Raw genomic sequence first — 20,706 nt, 5'->3', positions numbered from 1 at the left:
CCAGTCAGAAGGCCATTTATCTTGAGAAATGACAGTCACATCAGCCCCGGTATCTATGATACTAGTGAGTGTTATTTTTTATTCCGGAAGGGACAGGGTGCATTTGCAAGTGGGACGCTTATCAGAAGTTGTCTGTACCCATAATATTTGTGGGGTTTTTGTAGAATCAAATTCTCCCACCCCCTCTTGTTGTTCCCCTGTAAGAGACACTGATTCTTGTGGGAAAGGAATTAACTGTGTATTGCGGGTTCCTTCAGGGATAGTACAGGGGGGAAGGGGTGTCCATGCTATGATTTTTATTTCCCCAATAAAGTCAGAGTCTATTACTGCAGGAAGGACAAAGGGTCCTACAAGGTTATTTGAGGATTTCCCTATTAGCAAAGCGCCTTTTCGTGGTCCCGGTGATCCGAAGATTCCTGTAGGGAGTAAATGAATAGAAGAGTCAAGTAACGTTACTGTGACTGAGGTTGCCAAGTCCATTGCTGGGTGAGAACTTGAGGAGACGTGGCGTAGGACACCTGCGGTGGTGGCACTTGCGATGGCATCTGCAGTGGCGACCGGAGCATTTGTGTCGTAGTCCGGCGCCGCAATCCTGCGCTCTGGAACTGGTTTCCCTGGATCAGGCGACCTTCGGAATCATACTTAGAATGACATTTGTTAGCAAAGTGCCATCCCTCTTTGCATCGTGGACGCAAAGTAGGTGCTTTTGACTTGTTTCCTTTCAGAGCAGGGCAGTCTTTTTTAAAGTGTCCAGGTTTGCCACACCCATAACAAACTTCTGCAGACTCAGAGGGACTCTTTATGGCAGCAAGAGCTTTGGCCATAGTTTCATACTGATGTTCTAAAGTCCCAATACGATTGCATGCTTCAATCATTTCTGTTAAAGTTGGGTTTTGATTTGGCAAAGATTTAAGGAGTTTTTTGCAGTCTGCATTAGCATTTTCAACAGCAAGTTTTAAAAGTAAAATTTCATGAGCCTCTGAGTTATCAATTTGGTGTTCGAGTGCTTGCGTAAGGCGGTCCACAAAATGCATATACGGCTCTTGTGCCTCCTGAGTGATGGATGTAAAAGCTTTCTGTGGTTTTCGAGTGTCAGGGACCTTAAGAAATGCCTGCCGAGCTGCCTCCTGGATTCCATCTAAGGCTTCTCTTGGGCAGTCTTGGGCTTGGGCAGCAGGATCTGTATGTGGTCCTGCCCCCATGAGTTGTCTAATTGTGAGGCTTGCCAGAGCCGCATTAGCATGACCCACGTAAGCATCCATCAAATTTTGCACACCTCTTTCCCATTCTTTTTCCCACAAAGCGAGTTGAGCAGGTGTTAGCAGTAACCGAGCAAGCATTCTTAAATCATGCGGGGTCATTGTGTGGGCAGCAAACACTAACTCCAGAATGGTTGTAAAGAACGGAGAGCGAATGCCATGGTCCGTAATTGCCCGTCGGAGCTCCTTAATTGCTTGGAAAGAGAGCGGCTCCCATTGGGCTGTTCGTCTTTGAGCTCCCGAATAAATGATTCGAGTGACAGTATTTTCAGCAATGTCCAGATCTCCCTCCATTAATGCTTATTGCTTTAAACGGACCCAGTTGTCATGAGGGTCAGGAGGAAATAAATTTGGTTCGTCATCAGGATTAACAACCCCAGGATCAAAGGGATCCTGCTCTCCTTCTTCTTTGCTGTTTTCTGGATAGTAGCCAGCAGTGAAAACCCCTGTGGATTTCGAGGAGCCTCTCACCGTTATTTTTGGTGGAGGGGGGTTAGCGAGAGGGGGGGCCGTGGGTTGCACAGAGAGAGATGAAGTATTCTCCCCTGTCTCTGCAGATTGCGAAGAGCTTCTCTGCTGGGGGGGCAGGGGGCATCCCCCTTATCTTTTGCTTGTAATTTTTCCTGGGCTTTTAAAGTCTCAAAAACAACCCTCCAAGAGGGAATCATATTCGCAGCCGCTTTGTCTCCCTTAGTTACAGCATTCCAAAGTTTCACTCCCACTTCGTCCCACAAGTCTGTTGTAAAGATTGTGGTCTGGGAGACCCCCGGCAGATTAAATGATGTCCATTTCAGCAAGATTTTTAAGTGATTTGAAGGCAAAGTTTTGCCGTGCTGTTTTAACAGCTTTTGCTTAAGTTCAAAAATGTCTCTTTCCTCTCTGGACATTGCCTGTCCCATATTTCCCCGTAGCAAATTAGAATTCAAGGGAATGAGCCCCTATGTCTCACCTCACTGCAGAGGGGTCGAAGGCTTGTCGCTGGCCAGTGTCTCCCGCTTCTCCCGAGCAGATCCTCCCTTCTCCTCTTCCGAGTGGAGTCGCGTCCTACAGGGACTCCATTGTCAGGTCAGTTGCAGTCCTCACACGGGGCACCATTTAATGGCGGTGGTAAAGAAGAGACGGGTTCTTCACGATATGCCATGAAGCCGTTTATTGATCCACAAAGCAAAGTTTATGTACTTTTTTACCTGTTACTAAAAATAGCGCACCAATCACATTAGCATTACTAAGTTATATAACTAAATAACATTGCTCAATCTGTGCCTCGTTTAAGCTAACCAGGTACTAAGTATCTATTACAAAAATCCCCATAAAAACTGCAGGTTAAACACTCCGTACCAAGCACCTTCTTATCTCTTATTTTCCTTCTTCAAAATCCTGCTTACTCTTGCCAAGGCTTGCGGCCTACTATGGCTAACACATCCATGTCGGTTGTGACAAGCTGAGCAGTGCTCGCAGTCCTTCTCTCTAGTTGTATTCCCACAAAATCCAGCTGGCACATTGCCCTGGTTTAAAGGATAGGTGTCTGCCAAAGAAGGTGGGAACCTCCCTTGGGATGGAAAGTGTGACCTTCTCCCCTCCAAATTATTATGCAAAGATATGGGAGAAGGAATAACAATTCTTTGCTAGTATGTATAACAAGGCAAACAACAGCAAGGGCAGCACAACAAACAGAACCCCCAGGTGCAGTGCCAGCCTTCTCTGGGCTGTGGGGCCCTTTCCCCTCTGGTGCAGTTCCGGTCACAGCCGCCAGGGGCGCTGGTGGCTCCCGGCCGGGCAGGGCGGGTGCGATGATTCCCCCGCGCCTGCAGGGGGCGCTGTGGGCGGGCCCAGCCCCTCTCTCCACACGGCAATGGCGGCACAGCCGGGGGAAGGGATTGTCAGGAAGATTAATCCACTAACACCAGAGGTTTATGTCCAAAAAGGAGACAGAGGAGTCCCTTTTGCTTTATTCCAATAAAGGGGGAGGCCATGGAGCATTCCCCTGGGATCTCTTGAATTTTTGGAAGATTCAGCCTCCTTTTTTATCCTATTTTCCTGGCTGCATTTCCCTCTCTCTTTCCCCATTGGCTGAGGTACTTGAGAGGCACAGACTTCCCACAACACCTAATACCTGAAATTCCCCTCTAATGTATAACCCTCCCTTTTAATTTTTAATTCTTACAGAATTCACAGTTTTTCCCAATTGCTTCTTTCATCTTCCAATATCCAGTTTCATTTATCAGCGAACCTACAGTTTGCTTGTAAAGGCAAATATCTTTTTCCATTCATCAATCAGTGGAATCCATCCCATTGTTTCTTTTATCTCTCGGTGCTAACCTTATCTACCATCAGGTCCACAGCTCCTTTGTAAAGACAAATCCGACATTCCTCTCAGGATGGAATGGGTTTTCCTGTACAAACTCATGGAGGGCAGCTGGTGCCGGTGCCCCTTTGCATGGTGACATGGGCTGTAGTAGGAGCATTGGTACAGCAGAGGCAGGCACACCCAGGGTGGAAAACAAAGTGTTGCAAAAATTCCAAAGCAAGCAGGAGCTGCAGGGTATCCTGGCAGACACAGGGTGTCAAAGTGTAGCAAAAACCATAAAAGCCCTAAGCAGTGTCAGAAAACAGGGGGCTGGGCAGTGGTGTCTGGGCACCCACAAGCACCCAGAAGATGCTCCCTCCAGAGGGACGCGAGGGTCAGGGTCCCGGGTTTTTCCCTGCAGCACCGGAGCAGATGGAGCAGATGGTGAGGGTCCTTTCCAGTGAGATTGGCTGTTGGAAAGGTCCCAGTTCCATGACCACTGTTAGGAGCAGAGGCTCACCACAGTAAGGAAAAGCTGTGCAGGACTGAACTCCACAGTGGCAGCGAATTCTCCCTGCAGCAGCAGCCTGGCACCAAGAGCACGACTTGCTCCCCTCTGATCACGAGAGCAAGAGGGTGAGCCAGGGCCAAGCCCAGCCCCTCATCCCCTAGCCAAAATCTCCTGGTATCTCTGCACTTCCTAAGAGAGTGCTGCCCAGTTAAGAGACACCAGCAAACTGCACCCTTTCCTCTCCTTCTCCTCCCATCCACATCTTTTGTCTCTTAAATACCATGGGAGAAAATTCCCTGAGAGAAAGAAAAAAACCAGGAAAAATCCTAACCTTCAACATTCATTTATACTTTTATCATTTCTAGGTGTTTTCTTGTGTAGGACAGCTGAGGGAACATAAAAGACTACTGTCAAAATGACTACAGTTTGAGGTTTTGACTAGATTCCTCACTACTCCCAACCTCCCAGACTGCAGAAACATGATTTATCACAGAGAACTGACTACAGTGTTCTCTCTTTTCCTGGCAAATTCAGATCACAGATTACTCAGTCTTGGTTTGAAAGACGGGTGCCTGCCAAAGAATGAGGTAACCTCCCTTGGAATGGAAAATATGACCCCCTACCCTCCAAATCATTATAACTTTGAAATTATGGGGTTTTCAGGCAAAAGATAAGGGAAAAAAAATAGCAGTTCCTTACTAGAATATATATATATATATATATATATATATATATATATATATATATATATATATATATATATATATGTGTGTGTGTGTGTATGTGTGTGTGTGTGTATAAAAGACAAGACAACCAAACAGCACAGCAGCAGCAGGCTGGCACCAAGACCATGACCTGCTCCCCTCTGATCCCAAGAGCAAGAGAGCGAGTCAGGGCCAAGCCCAGCCTCTCACCCACCAGCCAGAGTCTCTAGTATCTCTGCACTTCCCAAGAGAAAGCTGCCCGGTAGCTGCCCAGTTAAAAGAAGGTAACAAACTGCACCCTTCCTCCTCCTCCCATCCACGTCTTTTGTCTCTTAAGTGTTGTAGTTACCATCTCTTAGGCAACACGTGGGAGAAAATTCCCTGAGAGAAACAAAAAGTTGTCTTACTGGCTTGATAAAAGATTGAAAACTGAATGACAGACATCACGAGTAATCACAATTTAGTGGAAACAGAATGACAGTATTATCCATTATGAACATTGAGCTTTATCCCAGCAGTTTTGACTGGTTTTTTTATCAGCAAGCTCGTGTCTAATGTTAGAATTTGCTTTTTCTACTTCTGTGTACAATACAGCATTTAATAGTACTTTACTAGTAATTATTTCTAAAAGACTGCTTCCCTTGTCTTGTTCTGTGTAGCTGAAGAAAGCATTTAAAATACTTCCTACAGTTAAAGCATAATAAAGCAAATTCAGTCTTAGTCTGGGAGGGCTAGTTTTGATGATAAAATATGTATTTAAATGTCAGTCTGTACTATTTTATTGCAATATCTCTTTTCTGAATAGCTGGAAAACTGAAGATATATTTGGAATGTAAATATTTAAGACTTCATTCTAATGTGTTTTGAGAGGAGGGAAGTTTTTAAAAATTACTTCAGAGCCATTAAAGTGGGATATATGAAATTCAGAAATAATGCCATAAAATTAAGATGTTTCCATGTAACCTCTATTGGAGTCAGTGAGTTGGGGGTCCTTGTGAATTCTTTAGGGAGAAATCAGAGTGCAGGGATTGAATTAAGGCCTTTGGATGGATTGACGCATACTAAGCTATTTACACATACCGTAGAGATGTAAGTTTTAAGTTTTAGGATAATGAGTCAGTGAATAAGTTTTAGTATGAGTTCTACTGCTTTTAGTAAGGAAAAGGTTCAGATGCTAAAGTAGAAGTGTGAGTTTTAGTGAAGGTTGTAAAACACACTAGTGTTTTTAGTGGAGGCTCTAGAATATTGCTTACATTTTTCAGATAGGACAAGATAAACTGTATGGTTAGTTTATATGTAACCTAGTGTGTTAAGAAACTAGAATTCTAATAAGTTAAGGAGTAGTGGTTTGAGTTTGTGTTTTAGCTTGTTAAGAAAATTTTATATAAGAGCATGTGTTGGGGAGAGCTAGTACTTTTTGTCATTACTTTTTGCTATTGCTGTACTTTGATCTCTTACCACTATCATCAACACCCAAGAAAAAAGCTGCCACAGCAGCATCAGCTTCCTGAGGCCTTGACAAGAGCAGCTTTTACTACGATTTAAAACTCCATGCTAAAACTTAACGTCAACTTTAATGTCTCTAACTTTGTTTTTAAGACTAAAGTGCCTTTGCAATAAACAGCTTTATAGCAATTATTAGCTACTTGCTCATTGAAAAAAATAACTCAATGAAGTTAATGCCTTAAAGTACCAGAAGTATAACCTCACAAACCTGCAATAAAATGCTCTCAACCTCAAGAATGGGCAAACTGGGGCCTCACAGAGGGGACTGTGTCTTTACAACATGGCATTTTCCCACTTTTTGTGGAAAAGTGGAAGGGTCCCGCTTGGTTCACAACTCTTTGGGCTAATAGCTTCCTGTGGTTTGCTAAGCATCATATTCCAGAGGTGTTTGCAAATGTTTTCTATAAACTTCCTGCTGGAGAGGTCACTGCCTCTTTGACATGATTCTTGCAGACCTTCTGTCATAGATTGAAATCAGGCCTGTGCTAAATTGCTGTATGCATCTTAGTATTGCCTGATGTAAAGAGCTATTTTTCCTTCTTATGCTTTAATACATTTAAGCATTAAATTTACCTTAGGGAGATGCAAAGAGTCATCCTGTAGATGGATGGTTTTCAACTGTAGGGAAATATGACCCCCAAACTAATTTTTTCTTTTTGCTTTTTTACCAACAAGTTTGATATGTGTCTTCTGCCTTCGTATCTTTCAGTGATGTTTAGTAGAAAAGAATGACATTGCTGCCTTCTGGTGCTCTACCACATTCCTTTCTTCCCCATAATATGTATTTAAAAAAACCCCCCAAAACCCACCTCTCCCCCATTTCAACCTATCCTTGTTGTTTAAATATTACTTTCATCTTATGTCATCCTTTTATTTGATGGTATAGATCTGTCCCAGGTCTTAGACGTACACTGGATGCAGTGAAATCTGCGATGTCTGCAGTTTGTTGTGACAAAACTCTTGTCTCCTCACCCTAAAACTCCTGATATTGTTGACTGAAGTGCTATTTATGACCGTAGGAGCCATAATGCCTGTTAGCTCTTATCACTATTACTCAGATGTTGGAAGCAAATTGAAACCCTAAGAAACAGACTGATACTTAAGTTATAGATCCAGAATTCTGAGATACAGGCAGTCTGGTACACAGTTTGTTTCCATTCACGAAAATGCAATCCATGCTGCTAGTTTGTTCCTTTGGGAGAGGAAAATGTTGGCAGAACAAAGGACCCCTCTACTTCCTGGCCCTCCTCCCCATCTGGTAATGTTGCAAGTTTTGTTTGGCGTTGCAAATGAAGAAAGTTTTCTCTTGGAGATTGTACCAAGATACATACACATGGAATCCTTGAAGGGTGGCACAGTTCCCTGAGTTATCTGTGCCTCGTAAAAGCTTGGAGATGTAGATCGGATACAAAGAAAGCAGATGTTAAGTCTCAAACAGATATGTACAATTGTCAAGATTAGGTTGATTTGTTGTTTTTTTTTAATCTGAAGAAGCAGTAAAATGAGACATATTGAGCAAATATACTATATTTTTGCACTTACTTGTGTCAAATAATTTCAACCTACTTTATAAAGGTCGTTCATCTGTAACACAGATTGAATCAGGAGGGGCCCTAGCTAGCATTTACAGTTCAGGTTGGCAAATTAAAACACAGTGCAGAGGGCTAGTGCAAAGTCCGGTAAAATCTAGTTTTTAAGATCTTGGTTCCTGCTGTCTGGTTTAACCCCTATTAGCAACACCCAATATCTGACTTTCTTTTCCTTTGGACTAATTTGGAAAAATTTGGAACAAATCCCTTAATTTGAAGAAGGAAGAGACTTTATTTACTAGTTTACGGTCATCAGGGGAAACTCAGCAATTTTTGCTTTGAAGTACCTTCTGTTTCCTTAGAGGATTTTTAAAAATCTTTTCCCCAAATAACCTGTGTACCAAGTGTCTTTGCCTTGTATGTATTCTTCAGAAAATTGAAGAACTTTCATGATGTAGGTCTGGACTGTGACATTGCAAAATGAAAGACGACAGCATGGAAGAAAGTCAGCATTTGTCATGAGTCTTTTGGAGGGTAGGTTGGAAAAGGGGAGTGATAACTAACAGGATACCAGAAGAAGAAAACTAGGCAGAAAAATATTTTTTTTTTACCTACTCCAAAGGTGTAGATTAGAATGAATAGATGTGTATGTTTTTGTTAAAAAAAAAAAAAAGTAAAAAAAAAAATCATATTAGATGTGCCCATGATCTTCCCATATACATTTCTGACAGTCATCTATGTAATTCTGAAAATCTCCTAACATGACTATAACTTCACACTATTTGCAGGATCTCAGTGACTTCATTTTGCTGGTCTTTTTACCTTTCTCTTCAATTTTATAAGTAATGAACTGGAGTGAACAGGTTTTTTAGTAGGTTATTTTATAGGTGAAGATTCTTCCCCTTGCACATACTTTGTGTTACAGATAACCTGTGGCAAGCATTCCAGAATTTCTTACTCGATAAAACTGTATCTTGAAAGAAAGTGATTCATTATAGTTATGTGGTTAAATTGCTTTTGCAAAAGCAATATAAAAGTGTTTGAGATTTGGACTTTGAAATGCACCCTTAGTAATAACTAGCTCATTCTTTGAAGATGGTTTTTCCCCTGAAAAATCACATATTTCTTGCAAAAAGAGAATAAAAAAGAAGGAAGCTGAAAATGAAATATGCATGTTGAAGTGGAAAAAAAAAGAAACCAAACTGAAATATAACTACTGGTTATCCCAGCCAATGAACTGTTGTGTGTTGGGGGGCATTATTGTGTTGCTGCTAAGAGCAAGCAGGGACAGATTTTATTTCCCTAGTGCCAGATATCCTGCCTTTTGTTGACTTTTTTTTTTGTTTGTTTGACTTAACATTTATCTCATGTTAGTCAGTTACTTATTAACTGATGTGACTGATGTTGCAGTCATATGAAGAAAAATTACCCACAGATTCATTGGGATCAGAATTCTTCATAAAAAAATTATTTTTAATCTTTTTTCCATCAATATGGGACTTTTTCAAACTAAGGCTCAATGCAGGAAATACCACACCAGGAAAATGTTTTCGTATTAACTGTGTACGCTAGAACAGGTAATTTGTCTTTGAAATAGTTGCTTGCTTATTTGTGAATAGACTAACAATGTACCTCTACATCTGTGTGCTGGGTACCAAAGAGGTAACTATTTCTGAAAGTAGGCATTCTTGCATTCTGATATTGCTTGTTAATATGTGAATGTACAGAAGTACAGAAGCTAAATCCACCTTGGTGTGGAGCTATGAAATATTACATTAATGCATATTCAGAACATTTCTTACAAGAAAAAAGAAACTATTGAAAGCTGACAAAACAGGTTATTGTAGGTGTCTTTAAGATTAGCTGTAGCTTCAGTAGGTGGACCAGAAAACTCTTTCTAAAGTTTATTGTTTTTTACAGTTGGTACACAGTGTGTAACTTTTTAAACCAATGACTGAGACCTTTATACTTGGTTTTCTATCTCTGCATTGTCACTGGATTTAAGTCTTGCTGTTTTGCTTTTAAGCTCTATACTTTTTCTCTAAAGCTTATTTTTAGCATATCCCAAACCTTTGAAAACTAGGAAAAAGAATTGGAGGTACTCATATATTCTCAACCTAGATTATTTGGATGTAATAATACTCTCTGTTATCTGTCAACAGATTAAAAAACTCTTTTGCTTTTAGCCTGTGTTTGGATTAACAGTGGAAGAATTTGCTTCAGCTGCTCATGAGAACTGAAGCTGGGGTACAGCAAGACTATTTTGCTTCATTTGAGAAGAAATGTGATATTTGTGTGTATGGAGTTAGAAGAAAAAAAGTCAGTGCATTGGTTCATTGAGTTTTGTAGCTCAAAATCAACAGCAGAATGTCAAAGTCTTTGACATAGGTCTTGATTTCTGTAAAAAGGAAGTGCAGAAGACATAGAACCAGAAGAAAATGAAATTTTTTAGTAAAGTCAGTTTGCTATATATAAATGTTTCGGGTATAGAAGAGCTCAGGGAAGAAAAAAATCAAGTGTTATTTTTAGTGTTAGCTCTCATCCTGTCACAGTCTGGAGTTGCCTGAATAAGATGCCATAAATCTGCAGAGATCTGCAGTTTTTTTCCGAAGTTTGTCCTCCGGATGTCCCCAGTGTTCTTGTATCTGAAAAAAAAGGGGATTTTTCTTAGGCAGTGAGTCAGCTGTAATTGGAAAGCAGATTACAGCAGAACTGTGTTTTAGTTAGCCAAAGGGGTAAAGATACACTTGATTTCTCAAGGGTTTAGATCAGTGGAATGAAGGGAAAGAATGGAGATTATGTATGTCAGTGATGACAATTTTATTCCACAGTGATTGCAATTATTAATTACATGAGCATGTAATGTTAGTTCATCTCTTCCCCTGCACTGCTACCCAGCCTGCCAACTCCTTTGGTGTTTCCATTAATTCTTTCTTCCTAATATATGCAGTGAGAGGAAAGTAATTGAAATTTCATGGTTATCTACTTAAACCTTAGGTGTTGCTAATGAGAGCACTTGCAAAACCAGTTTATAAGTAAGAGGTAATCATATGGTTGGGACAGCTGAGGAGTCTTTCTTCCCTAGATGCAGGTGTTTGCTGCTTGTGGTGGTGGTGAGAGTGCATGTGGCTTTGATTCTTTCAGCTGGGCACTGCTCTGCTTGGTGGTTTGTCACTTTGTCTAGAGAGGAGAGTTGGTGGTTGTGATTTGAGATGGCATATGAAGTTTTACATGCTATGTCTGGCAAGAGGTCGCCAAGGCAGATGATGTCCTTGCTTTCCAGCAAAAGCCATGCTATTCTGACAGCTTAGTTAACATCTTCCATGTATGGAAGTATGGGTGTTTGGTTGGATAGAGCAGTGAATCATGAGTAGCAATCACAAAATGAGCCACAGAGATGCAGCATATTAAAACCTTGAACTTGCAAGCCCACTGAGAGGGGAGAGCAGACAAACTGCAAGATTTCAGTCAGTCCTGTTTTCTTTGGGGGTAGTCAAGAGATCATGAGTGAGCTGGAAGTTGAAGAAACAATGTTCTACTTTTTTTTCCACCCTTATTTTTATAAGTAATTTATGATTTAAGAAGCATTGAGAATTGGAGATAGATCTTTTTCATATCCACTTACGGAGGCAAATGCTGTCTCTTCCGTGCTAGTTCCTGAGTATTTAAGCTGGAGTGGGTTGTCCTTGTGTAGTCGGGTAGTAGCCCCTCTGACTCTTTGCCTGTGCTGTGTACAGAATTGACGTTTCTTTTTGTTCTTGCAGCTTGCTCTGTTGCATGGGTTGCATATTCTTTTTATTATTCTAAGGATTACAAGTTACATGAGGCACGAGGCCCCCTCTGCTCAGTAACCCACTCTCTGTACCATGAATTGAGTCATCCTAGGACTCAGTAGCTGTTCCAAAAGAAAACTCCGCCCTTGCTGTCCAGGTGCTGCTGCAGAGTTTCTGGCTCCACTCTGCTGGCTGAGAGGCAAATATGTTGCAGAGAGCCGTAATTTTGAAGGCGAAGGTGTTAAATGAAACAGTTTTCACTGGAGTTAACCTCAAGGTACTTGTTAAAGTGAGCTGGCATGGTGACTACTGCTGAAGCTCAGCTGAGGGGTGTAAATGGATGAACCTACAGTCTTTTGACTGTGTGAGATTTGAGGGTGCCTGCTATATGAGATTGTAGAAATAATCCAACACTTGGTTTTCCCTAGATCATCACGTAATCCAAGTCATGCTTTTCCTAACTTTTTGTTTTGTGTTTTGGTTTCTGAATATCAAAATAAGGTGGTTTGGGGGCTTTTTTTTTTTTTTTTTTTTTTTTTTTTTTTTTTTTTTTTTTTTTTGTGTGTGATGTACACAGACTATGTTCTTCATAGGAAGTGTTTTTAATTTGGAGACAAATCTCTGAAGATATGCGAGTCCATAGAATATCTGTTCTGCTTGCTCTGCTAAACCCATGACCAAAATCAGTTCCAGAACAAGGCTAAGGTGTTGGGAATTACTGAAGTTCTAGATTTCTTGAAAAGCAGAATACTTACTCATTAACTAAAACTGAGGTGATGATTAAAGAATGCTATAAAGGATAGAGGAAGGGAGAAAACCCTTCATGTTTTTTGCGTATGTGACATGAGGGAAGGGATTTCTCTTCAGCCTGTTTCAGTGATGTGAGCAGGGCACTGAGTTAGTGCTAACTTTTTAGGAGCTGAAGGTAGATAGTACAGCTGAGAGCAGCTGTGGATGCTCAGGTCTGCACCTGATCTGGTTGGTGCCTCTTTGATTGACTAGATGGAGCTCAAACAATGCAGCTGGAGCATCTCCAAAGGCAGTACCTCTTTTTCCTTATTTTATCATCATTTTTTTATTCCAGGTGGTGACACCCTGCTTTCTTCCAAGCAGCTATGAGCTGGTAAGTACTTTTGGCACTACTGATATCCATTAGATTTTATTAGGTTATAGGTTTATTGTTATTCTTGTAGTATCCTATAACCTTTTATTATTTCAGTACTGTGCTATCACCTTTCCTTGCTGAAGAGTTGGCAAATCAAGGATCTATTCCTGAAGCTTGTTACTGTGTCCTGTCTCATGCAGGAATCCACATGTTTTATGCTTTTATTTGTGTGTTTTAAATAAAAAAAACCCTCAGCAATTATTTGTTTCAACATACTGATGTCTCATGTCACTTTGGAAGTACAAATAGTCTGAGATTTGTTTGGGACCTGTTACTTTTTGTTGGTAGTGGAACCCATACTTGGTCAGGATAGGAAAACCTTAAGCCTTTTCTGGCTTGCATGACTGTATTTGGTTGTTTTAGCTCCAAGGGTAATATAGTGATGCCCGGAAGATGGATTGTAACAGTTACTTATTGAACCAGCACTGGCAGCTGTTAGTGTCATACTAGGACTAAGCAGCCAACAGCAGATGCACAAGTGTCAGCCAAGAACTCTGTGTATTGTAGGTGAGTGGTACAACCACTGGCAATTAGGAATCCCACGTCTCACTTCTGCACTGGTGTGTCAATTGGCCAAGTCACTTTGTACATTTTTGTGTCTTGATTTCCATGCTGGAAAAATAGAGGTAATGGTATTTACCTATCATGAACCACACAGGTCAAAAGGTGCTTTAGAATTATTATTGTGTAAAGCAAAGCCTGGAAACCTAAATCAGTAATTTCTGGTCTTATGATGAATGTGAGTATCAACTCATGGGAGATGTCTCCTAGATTTGACCCAGTAATTTTATGAATTAACCCATGTCAGAGTCTGAGGATCTTGTGTAACAGTACTCCTAAAATTATAAATAGAAAATAAATTCTTGTTTGCAGCTCACAATGTTAGGTGCATGCTGGCAACTGCAGTTGCTTTCATTTGTGTTGTGCATACAACTCAAGTATTGATTCTGAAATGGAAAACTGGTTATTGTGGTTCAGAAAAGAATTTAAACATATAGCAGCCTGTGGGATGTTTATGTGCACATGCTGATAATGTAGTCCTTACTGACTCTGTGACCTGCTGGCAGGTAGAGAGTGTAGATGGCAAAAGCGGCCTAACCTGTTTTAGTTTACTGGCAGGAATGTATACAGAGATATATTCAGTCACCAAATAAAACATTTACCAGTTGGAGCAGAAGGAGTGGAATTCTATTTAAATTTATTGCAGGGATATCTGTAGGTGAAATATTTTCACTACACAGTATACAATATGTTTTATTGCTGTGAGTGAGATTGAATAGTGTGGTTTGCTTTTGGTGTGAATTGTGGTGACATTTTTATAATAGGAGTCTTTGTTCAGCACAAGTAAATGTTATCTGTTTAGTGAAGAGTTCTGTTGTTCTGAAGGAGGAATATCTGTGATGATGTTAGCTGTAGCAGTTTCTTTTACAGCTGTTTTGAGTGTAAAGTTTTGACAAGATCAAGAATGAGTAGTTGAGAGGTTTAGGTAATAGGGAGGGCAACATCTATTCAAATGAAACAAAACTTTGTGGCATCATAATTTGCTGCTGAACCATGGATTTATCCCCCTTCATTCCAGGCCAGGAATTCCAACCTTTTAGTTTTCACATGAATAAACAATACATCTGCTTTCTTTGAATCAGAGTCTATTTAGTCAATGTAAAGGTTGTCTTTATTGCGCTCCTTAAACTGGCTTATAGCAAGATTTGTAGTTAAACTCGCCGTGACATATTTCTTGGAAGATTATTGAAGCCTGATGAAATTCACAGATGTTTGTTTTCTTCAAAATGTGTGTTTTATTGAGTATTTTCTTTTGACTGTTACCAAAGGGGCCCTTGCCATTTCTCATGAGCCACGTGTCTTGAAGCTTTGTAATGACGTCAGGAGCTTCATATATCAACTCAGTGCAGCTGTTTGGAATTTCAGGTGCTAAAATATAAAGCAGTTCCTGTGTTCTAACACTACTTATTTTATGTTGTCATGCACATTCCTCAGAAAAGGGGATGATGTTAGTCCAGCTCCGTTAATTCAACTCAAATGTTCAGCAAAGATGACTTATTCTGTTGCAACTTAATTTTGTTTCATGAAGAGACAATGGACTATTTGTGGAAATGATCTTTCATTGCTGAGATTTATAGCTTAACCCAAAAACTTAAAAAAAAAAGAGAGGGTGGGGGAAGTAGCAGAGTGGCATGGGGTCACTGTGTTTGTTTTCACCTGAGAGCTGAGTGACCTTATGTAGTACTTCTAAATTAGATAAAAATAAAAGATGCTTAAATGGCCTTTACTGCAATTATTGGATCTTATTTTGAAAGACTGTTAGTTACTCAGTTGATAGTATTTCTTAAATTGATGTTTTTAATTTTAAAAAATGCTGACAAATTAAGTCTTTTTCTCTAGTGCTGTCAAAATAAGAAAATGTTTAAGTCCTAACTGTAAAGCTCTGAATACTTTTTGTTTAATCTATTACATTAAAAAGATAAAAATTTAGAGGAAAGCCAACAGAAGGATATTATTTTAGAGATAATTTTTAGATTCCAGTAAATAGTCTGGGAGAGTTTTAACATGCTTCAAAAGGGCAATAAGCTAGTCTTCTTCACTGAATTTCTTTTTTATCCTTCATCATAGTGTATCTTTGAAAAGAATGAAACAAACTAAATCTTAATTCCTCAAAGTAGTATCACCTATGCTGCCAAATTTCTTGCAGTCATGAAATGTTGTGTGAAGGCCCAAACCTCTTATGTTCATTAATTCTTATCTTAAAATCACTTCATTGATGAATGGTCCTTATGACTGCATGATTTGTCAGTTTTAAGACACGTTTAAATAGTGATCTTCAGCACAGGAATTTCTGATTTAACCTTAATAGACTTTCCACCCCCCCTTTTCTTTCTTATTTTTTTTTTTTTTAATGTTTACCATAGAATTCTGCATACCTCTAGTCTGCCATTTAAATATCACTTTTTATAACTAGCTGTTATAATGCAGACAGATCAAATGGACACTGACCTGTAATGTATATTTTACCATTTTACTTCAAGCTGAGGTTTGTTTCGCTGTTTTGCTAAGTCTTGGGTGGAAGTTGGGTCATTTCGATAGAAACTGGGGAAGGATGTCAATGTTTCTGATTTCCCCCCCCCTTCTCCTTAATTATTCAAGCCTCTTTTCTGCCTGTAGAGAGGAAAATCAAAGACTTGAACATTCAGGCCCTCCCTAACAAACTGAAACCTTGTTTTGAACAGTGAGTCAGATTGTGATCTGTACTGTTTCAAAATAGGAGAAGAGAATAAAAGTAATTGTGGGAGAAATAGAGATTGGTTTGTTTTGATTATTTTGGGATGTTATGTGTTTTTCATTTGGTTTTTTAAAAGGAGCAGAAGTATACCTTGAAAAAATAGCTGAAGAAGTGAGTGTGAAGTCACAAAGGCCTCATTTTAATTGTCTTAATTTTTTACTTGAAATTCATGGTAGTTTATATATACATGTACATACATTCAACCTAGTGATAATATTTTCTCAAAAAAATTAAAAACTAAGAACTGAAAATATATTGATATATAAAAGTAAAACCAAACTTCCAGCTCTGTATGGGTAAAGTGAGGAAGAAAACAGGAAACTTTAAGAAAATTCATTATTCTTAACAGTATTTGAAAGAATGCTTGTCCCCTGTTGCAAAAACATCCTCTCTTTCCTTTTTTTCATGCTGTTGAATGTAATCTTCTCCAGGAGCTTTGTATGAGAAAGATCAATGAATATGAAAAAATGAATTTTTATCCCTTCTGCATTCATTTTTAAACACATATTTTGAGAAAAACAATGTGAGACAATTTGCTGTTCCCATGGAACACAGTCCATCTGTTTTCAATGTGGACATGCAAGAGATTTTTTGAGAAATGGGAAGTTGAATAATTGTGGTATTGGCAAGGTCTGTGCATGTAGATGAAGGATGGCATTCTCCAATTTCATTTTAAGTGGGGTCTCATTACTAGAAGATACAATGTGTTAAATTGAGTTAGTCAGGCATGACCTCCAAACACAGTGGAATATGATGACAGTAACTAAACTGAGCTAGAAACTGATATATACAATGATTTTGCTCTGCCAGCTCTGAATTTGGTTTCTGGCTTAAATCAGTAAAGCTTTTGTGAAAAATTTATTAAGTGGGTTTGGTTTGTAATAAGTGTCTGTGACTAATGGCTAATTAGTTCTCATGATTTCCTGTCTTTCTTCTTTCAAGAAATACCATGGAAAGCTTATGAAAAACTAGGAACGTGCCCAGCTCTGTTATTTAGGGAAACTTCTTTTTTTTCCCTATATGCTATATTCAAAATTTAGCTCACAGGACCTGTTAGATGCATGCAAAGCAAGCATTATATGCACATAGCAGGCATGATTTAGTGAAGGTGAAGGACATGCTAAATCTACCAGATTTTCCTGTTACTGTGGACCTTCCTGGCTTCTTTCAAGACTGTCACCAGAGCAGTTCTTAGGGGAGTGCTGCAGGCCTGTCTTGCATGTGCTTGCACATCATGGGAAGGGAAATGCAACAGCCTTGTTCTGTTCTCTGGTTTGTTTGCAAAGGGTGGGAATGTCCAGTGGAGATTTGTATTTGCCTGTTCAGTTCCTGCTCTGTCACCATCCAGAACCATAGTGCTCATGTCTGTAAGAAAACTGTGGCCTTTGGAAAAACGTTTATGGAGGGATGTTTCTTCATTTCTGGTTTATACAGCTTTCCTGAACTCACAGAGAAGCAAAGGTGCCTTGAAACTTTTTGAAACTTTTTTAAAGCTCTCTGTCTTGCTATTCACTTTTGCTTTATTAAATTTTGATCTGTGCTTTTCTCTTCTTTTCTGTTTTTTTCTTTTTTTTTTTTCTTTCAGCTTCTTAAAAAAACCTACTTTTATTAATTTCTTTGTTTGTTAGTTGTAGATGTGCAGAAGAACAGACTGATGAGACACTTTCTTGACAAAACCTGTGAGCTGATGCCTGATTTGAAATACTTGACATGGTTATGTTTCAAACTTTTTTTTGATTTCTGTTCTCCGGAAGGGAGCTTGTGTGGGCCTCTTTGTAATGCATTTCTATGGGGTTTGTTTTTTAGTTTTAGATTTCAAGTGCTTACCAGAGTAAAGCCATGGACCCCAGAGACATGCAGAGTTGAGGTTCCAAAATGCTGTTTTAAGTGCAGTCAGTGCCTTGTTCATAAATGTCTCTAACTTAGTCATAAGAGGGCACAGAGAATAAAACTGCATGATTGGCTACCCCAATCCCTTAAATTAATGAAATACAGTGATCCTGAATTGAGCACACTAAATTCAAAAGCTAGTCATTGCATTTGCTTGGAGGGAGAGCTCACGTTGTTTCTAGGAATATTAGAGAATTCCAAGATTTAATAGGAATTTGAATATGAAGTTTTGTTATAATACGGTATGTTCAGTTCCAGGCATTCATCCAAAATTAAATGAAAAGCAGGCTTTCTTTGAACAATCTGCAGAAACAGGGGATCAGAAGAGGGAAAGGTTTGGTGGTTTCCAGAGCCAAGTTTGCCTGCTTATTTTCTCAGAATTGACTTCAAACCATTCTACTGAATACAGTACTTTTGCAAGGCAGAAGCATCTGCTTTTCAGAAGTGTGACACTAATTACTGTAGCAAATAAATCCAGAAGTATAATGTTCTTCCAAGGTATAGCATGCTTCTTTCTGCCTTCCCAGCTTTCTTTTCCTAAAGCATAATTATCCATGTTTCAGATTCCTCAGTATTGATAGTTTTTAAGATGGCATAGAAACTTTTCTCATGTGTTTGACTTCACTAAAAAGCAAATGGGCTTGCATAGGTTCTGCTTGACAGCTCAGACTGAAAAATGGAAATACTCACTACAGGGTGTATTTTTTCTGCTTATCTGCATAATTTTTTGTTCTTTCATAGCTTACCTGAGAGTGACAGATCTTATGTCCCTTGTGAAAAATGCCTCTGGTTAATCTTTGAAAATGTTTTCTCAACACAGGAATTTGTAAAAGGATAGGACAGCAGTAATGCCATCACTATAATTGAATGCTAGCCAAATATTGAAACAATTAATGGCTGTGGCATTGGTTATTACAATGTTTTCGAGGACTGCTACTTGTCTTTCAAGAGGAAAAAACAAATCTTTTAGTGTTAATTTAAAAATCAGTTTTTCCTGTAGTCAGAATTCATTGTAATAAGCACAGTGAATCATGTATCTATGTGGACCTTTCTCTTTAGATAGAACTGTGAAGCAAGTGTGATACTTTAGGTAAAATTCTGGTCTTTGGTCTGACTGCTATATGATGGTGGATTCTGTTTGTTTATTGCTTAATGGAACTTCAGTCTCTGGCATCCCATTCAATTTTAGTTCTCTGTCGTGTCAGAAATCATACTTGGTTTGTTTAATTTAGGTTTTTCACACTCATGCAAAAGTTTAGTACTTGCTCATAAGTAAAATGTTGTGGCAGAAGTGTTACGTGTGGACTTGCTTTTGATTCTCATTTAATGTCATTAAATGCTGGAGTCAAACCTCAGGGCTGTTTCTTGAAGAAATGTCACAACACCACCTGGTAGATTTAGAGGGTGGAAAGGGGGAATTAGTTGGGTTTTGGATGTCTTGAAAGTGCAATCCAAATGGGAAGCATTCAGGGCGAGATAGCTACTGATGAGCAAAACAAAGTTAACAAAGGTGAAGAAACTATAAACGGTGTCATTTTATCTTTTGCTATAATGACTTGATTTTTCCTTCAGAGAGTCTGTTTTTAGGGAGTCATTGTCAGAAATCTGTGATGATTTTATTAAATAATGGTAGGAGAGAGAGGTGGAATAATTTGTTTTGGAATGATTTAAGCTTGTTCTATGGAAAAGTGATTTTTATTTATAACCATGTCAATTTGATTTTCTTTGAAATGTCTTTATTGGGAGGTGACAAGAAGGATGTGTTGTTTGATATTGAAATGCTGTATTTGGTGAGATACAGAAGTAGAACCATAGAATCACACAATGGTTTGGTTGGAAGGGACCTTAAAAGATTGTCTAGTTTCAGTTCGCCTGCCATGGCCATGGACACCTTGCACTGGACCAGATTGCTCAGAGCCTCATCCAGCCTGGCATTGAACTCTTCCAGGGATGGAATATCCACAATGTGTCTGGGCAGCATCTTCCATCTTTCTCACTACCCTCACAGTAAAGAATTTCTTCCTAATGTCTGATCTGAAACTACTCTCCTTCAGTTAAAGCCATTCCCTCATGTCCTACCACTGCATACACTTGCTAGAAGACCCTCTCCAGTCTCCTTGTAGGCCCCCTTTAGGTACTGGAAGGCTGCTTTAAGGTCTCTCTGGAGTCTTTTCTTCTGCAGGCTGAACAGCCCCATCTCTCTCACCCTGTTTCCATAGGAGAGGTGATCATCTTCATAGCCCTCCTCTGGATCCCGCTCCAGTGGGTCCACATCTTTCTTGTTTTGAGGCCCCAGAGCTGGATGCAGCACTCCAGGTGGGTTCTCAGAAGAGCAATCTGCCTTCTCCTGCTGGCCATGCTGCTTTTGATGTAGGCCAGGATACATTTGGCTTTCTCAACTGGAAGCACATGTTGTTGAGGCATGTCAAGCTTCTTGTTCACCATCACCCCCAAGTCCTTCTTCCGAGGGTTGCCTTTGGTCTGCTCTTGGCCCAGAGAATATTTGTGCTTGGGTTTATCCCAACCCAGGCACAGGACTTTGGATTTGACCATGTTGAACTTCATGAAGTTCACACAGGCCCATCTCTCAAGCCTGTCTAGGTCCCTGTGCATGGCATCCTTTCCCTCCAGCATGCCCATCACACCACACAGCTTGGTGTTGACAAACTTTTTGAGGGTGCATTTGATCCCACTCTCCATGTCACTGACAAAGATGTTCCAGTACCAGTTCCAACAGCCACCTAAGGAGTGCCATTGGTCTCCACTTGCACATTAAGCTATTGACTG

General features: G+C 39.7%; 1 protein-coding gene across 4 annotated transcripts in view; it reads left to right on the top strand.

The window, feature by feature from the left end:
- TNS3 (tensin 3) overlaps positions 1–20,706 on the top strand; it is a 185,138-nt gene that overhangs the window by 47,785 nt on the left and 116,647 nt on the right. For 3 of the 4 annotated variants that reach the window (XM_056486183.1, XM_056486182.1, XM_056486180.1), the window contains exon 4: positions 12,654–12,692. The gene's annotated coding sequence lies outside the window, so the exon portion shown is untranslated. Of the gene's footprint in view, positions 1–9,214; positions 9,374–12,653; positions 12,693–20,706 lie in introns of those variants that run through there. The other variant, XM_056486181.1, reaches the window with a different exon arrangement.

The sequence above is a fragment of the Oenanthe melanoleuca genome, chromosome 2 (assembly GCF_029582105.1).
Source record: "Oenanthe melanoleuca isolate GR-GAL-2019-014 chromosome 2, OMel1.0, whole genome shotgun sequence".
NCBI classification, from domain to species: domain Eukaryota; kingdom Metazoa; phylum Chordata; class Aves; order Passeriformes; family Muscicapidae; genus Oenanthe; species Oenanthe melanoleuca.
Note: the sequence above shows the minus strand (reverse complement) of the source record. Positions and strands in the feature narration are given on the sequence as shown.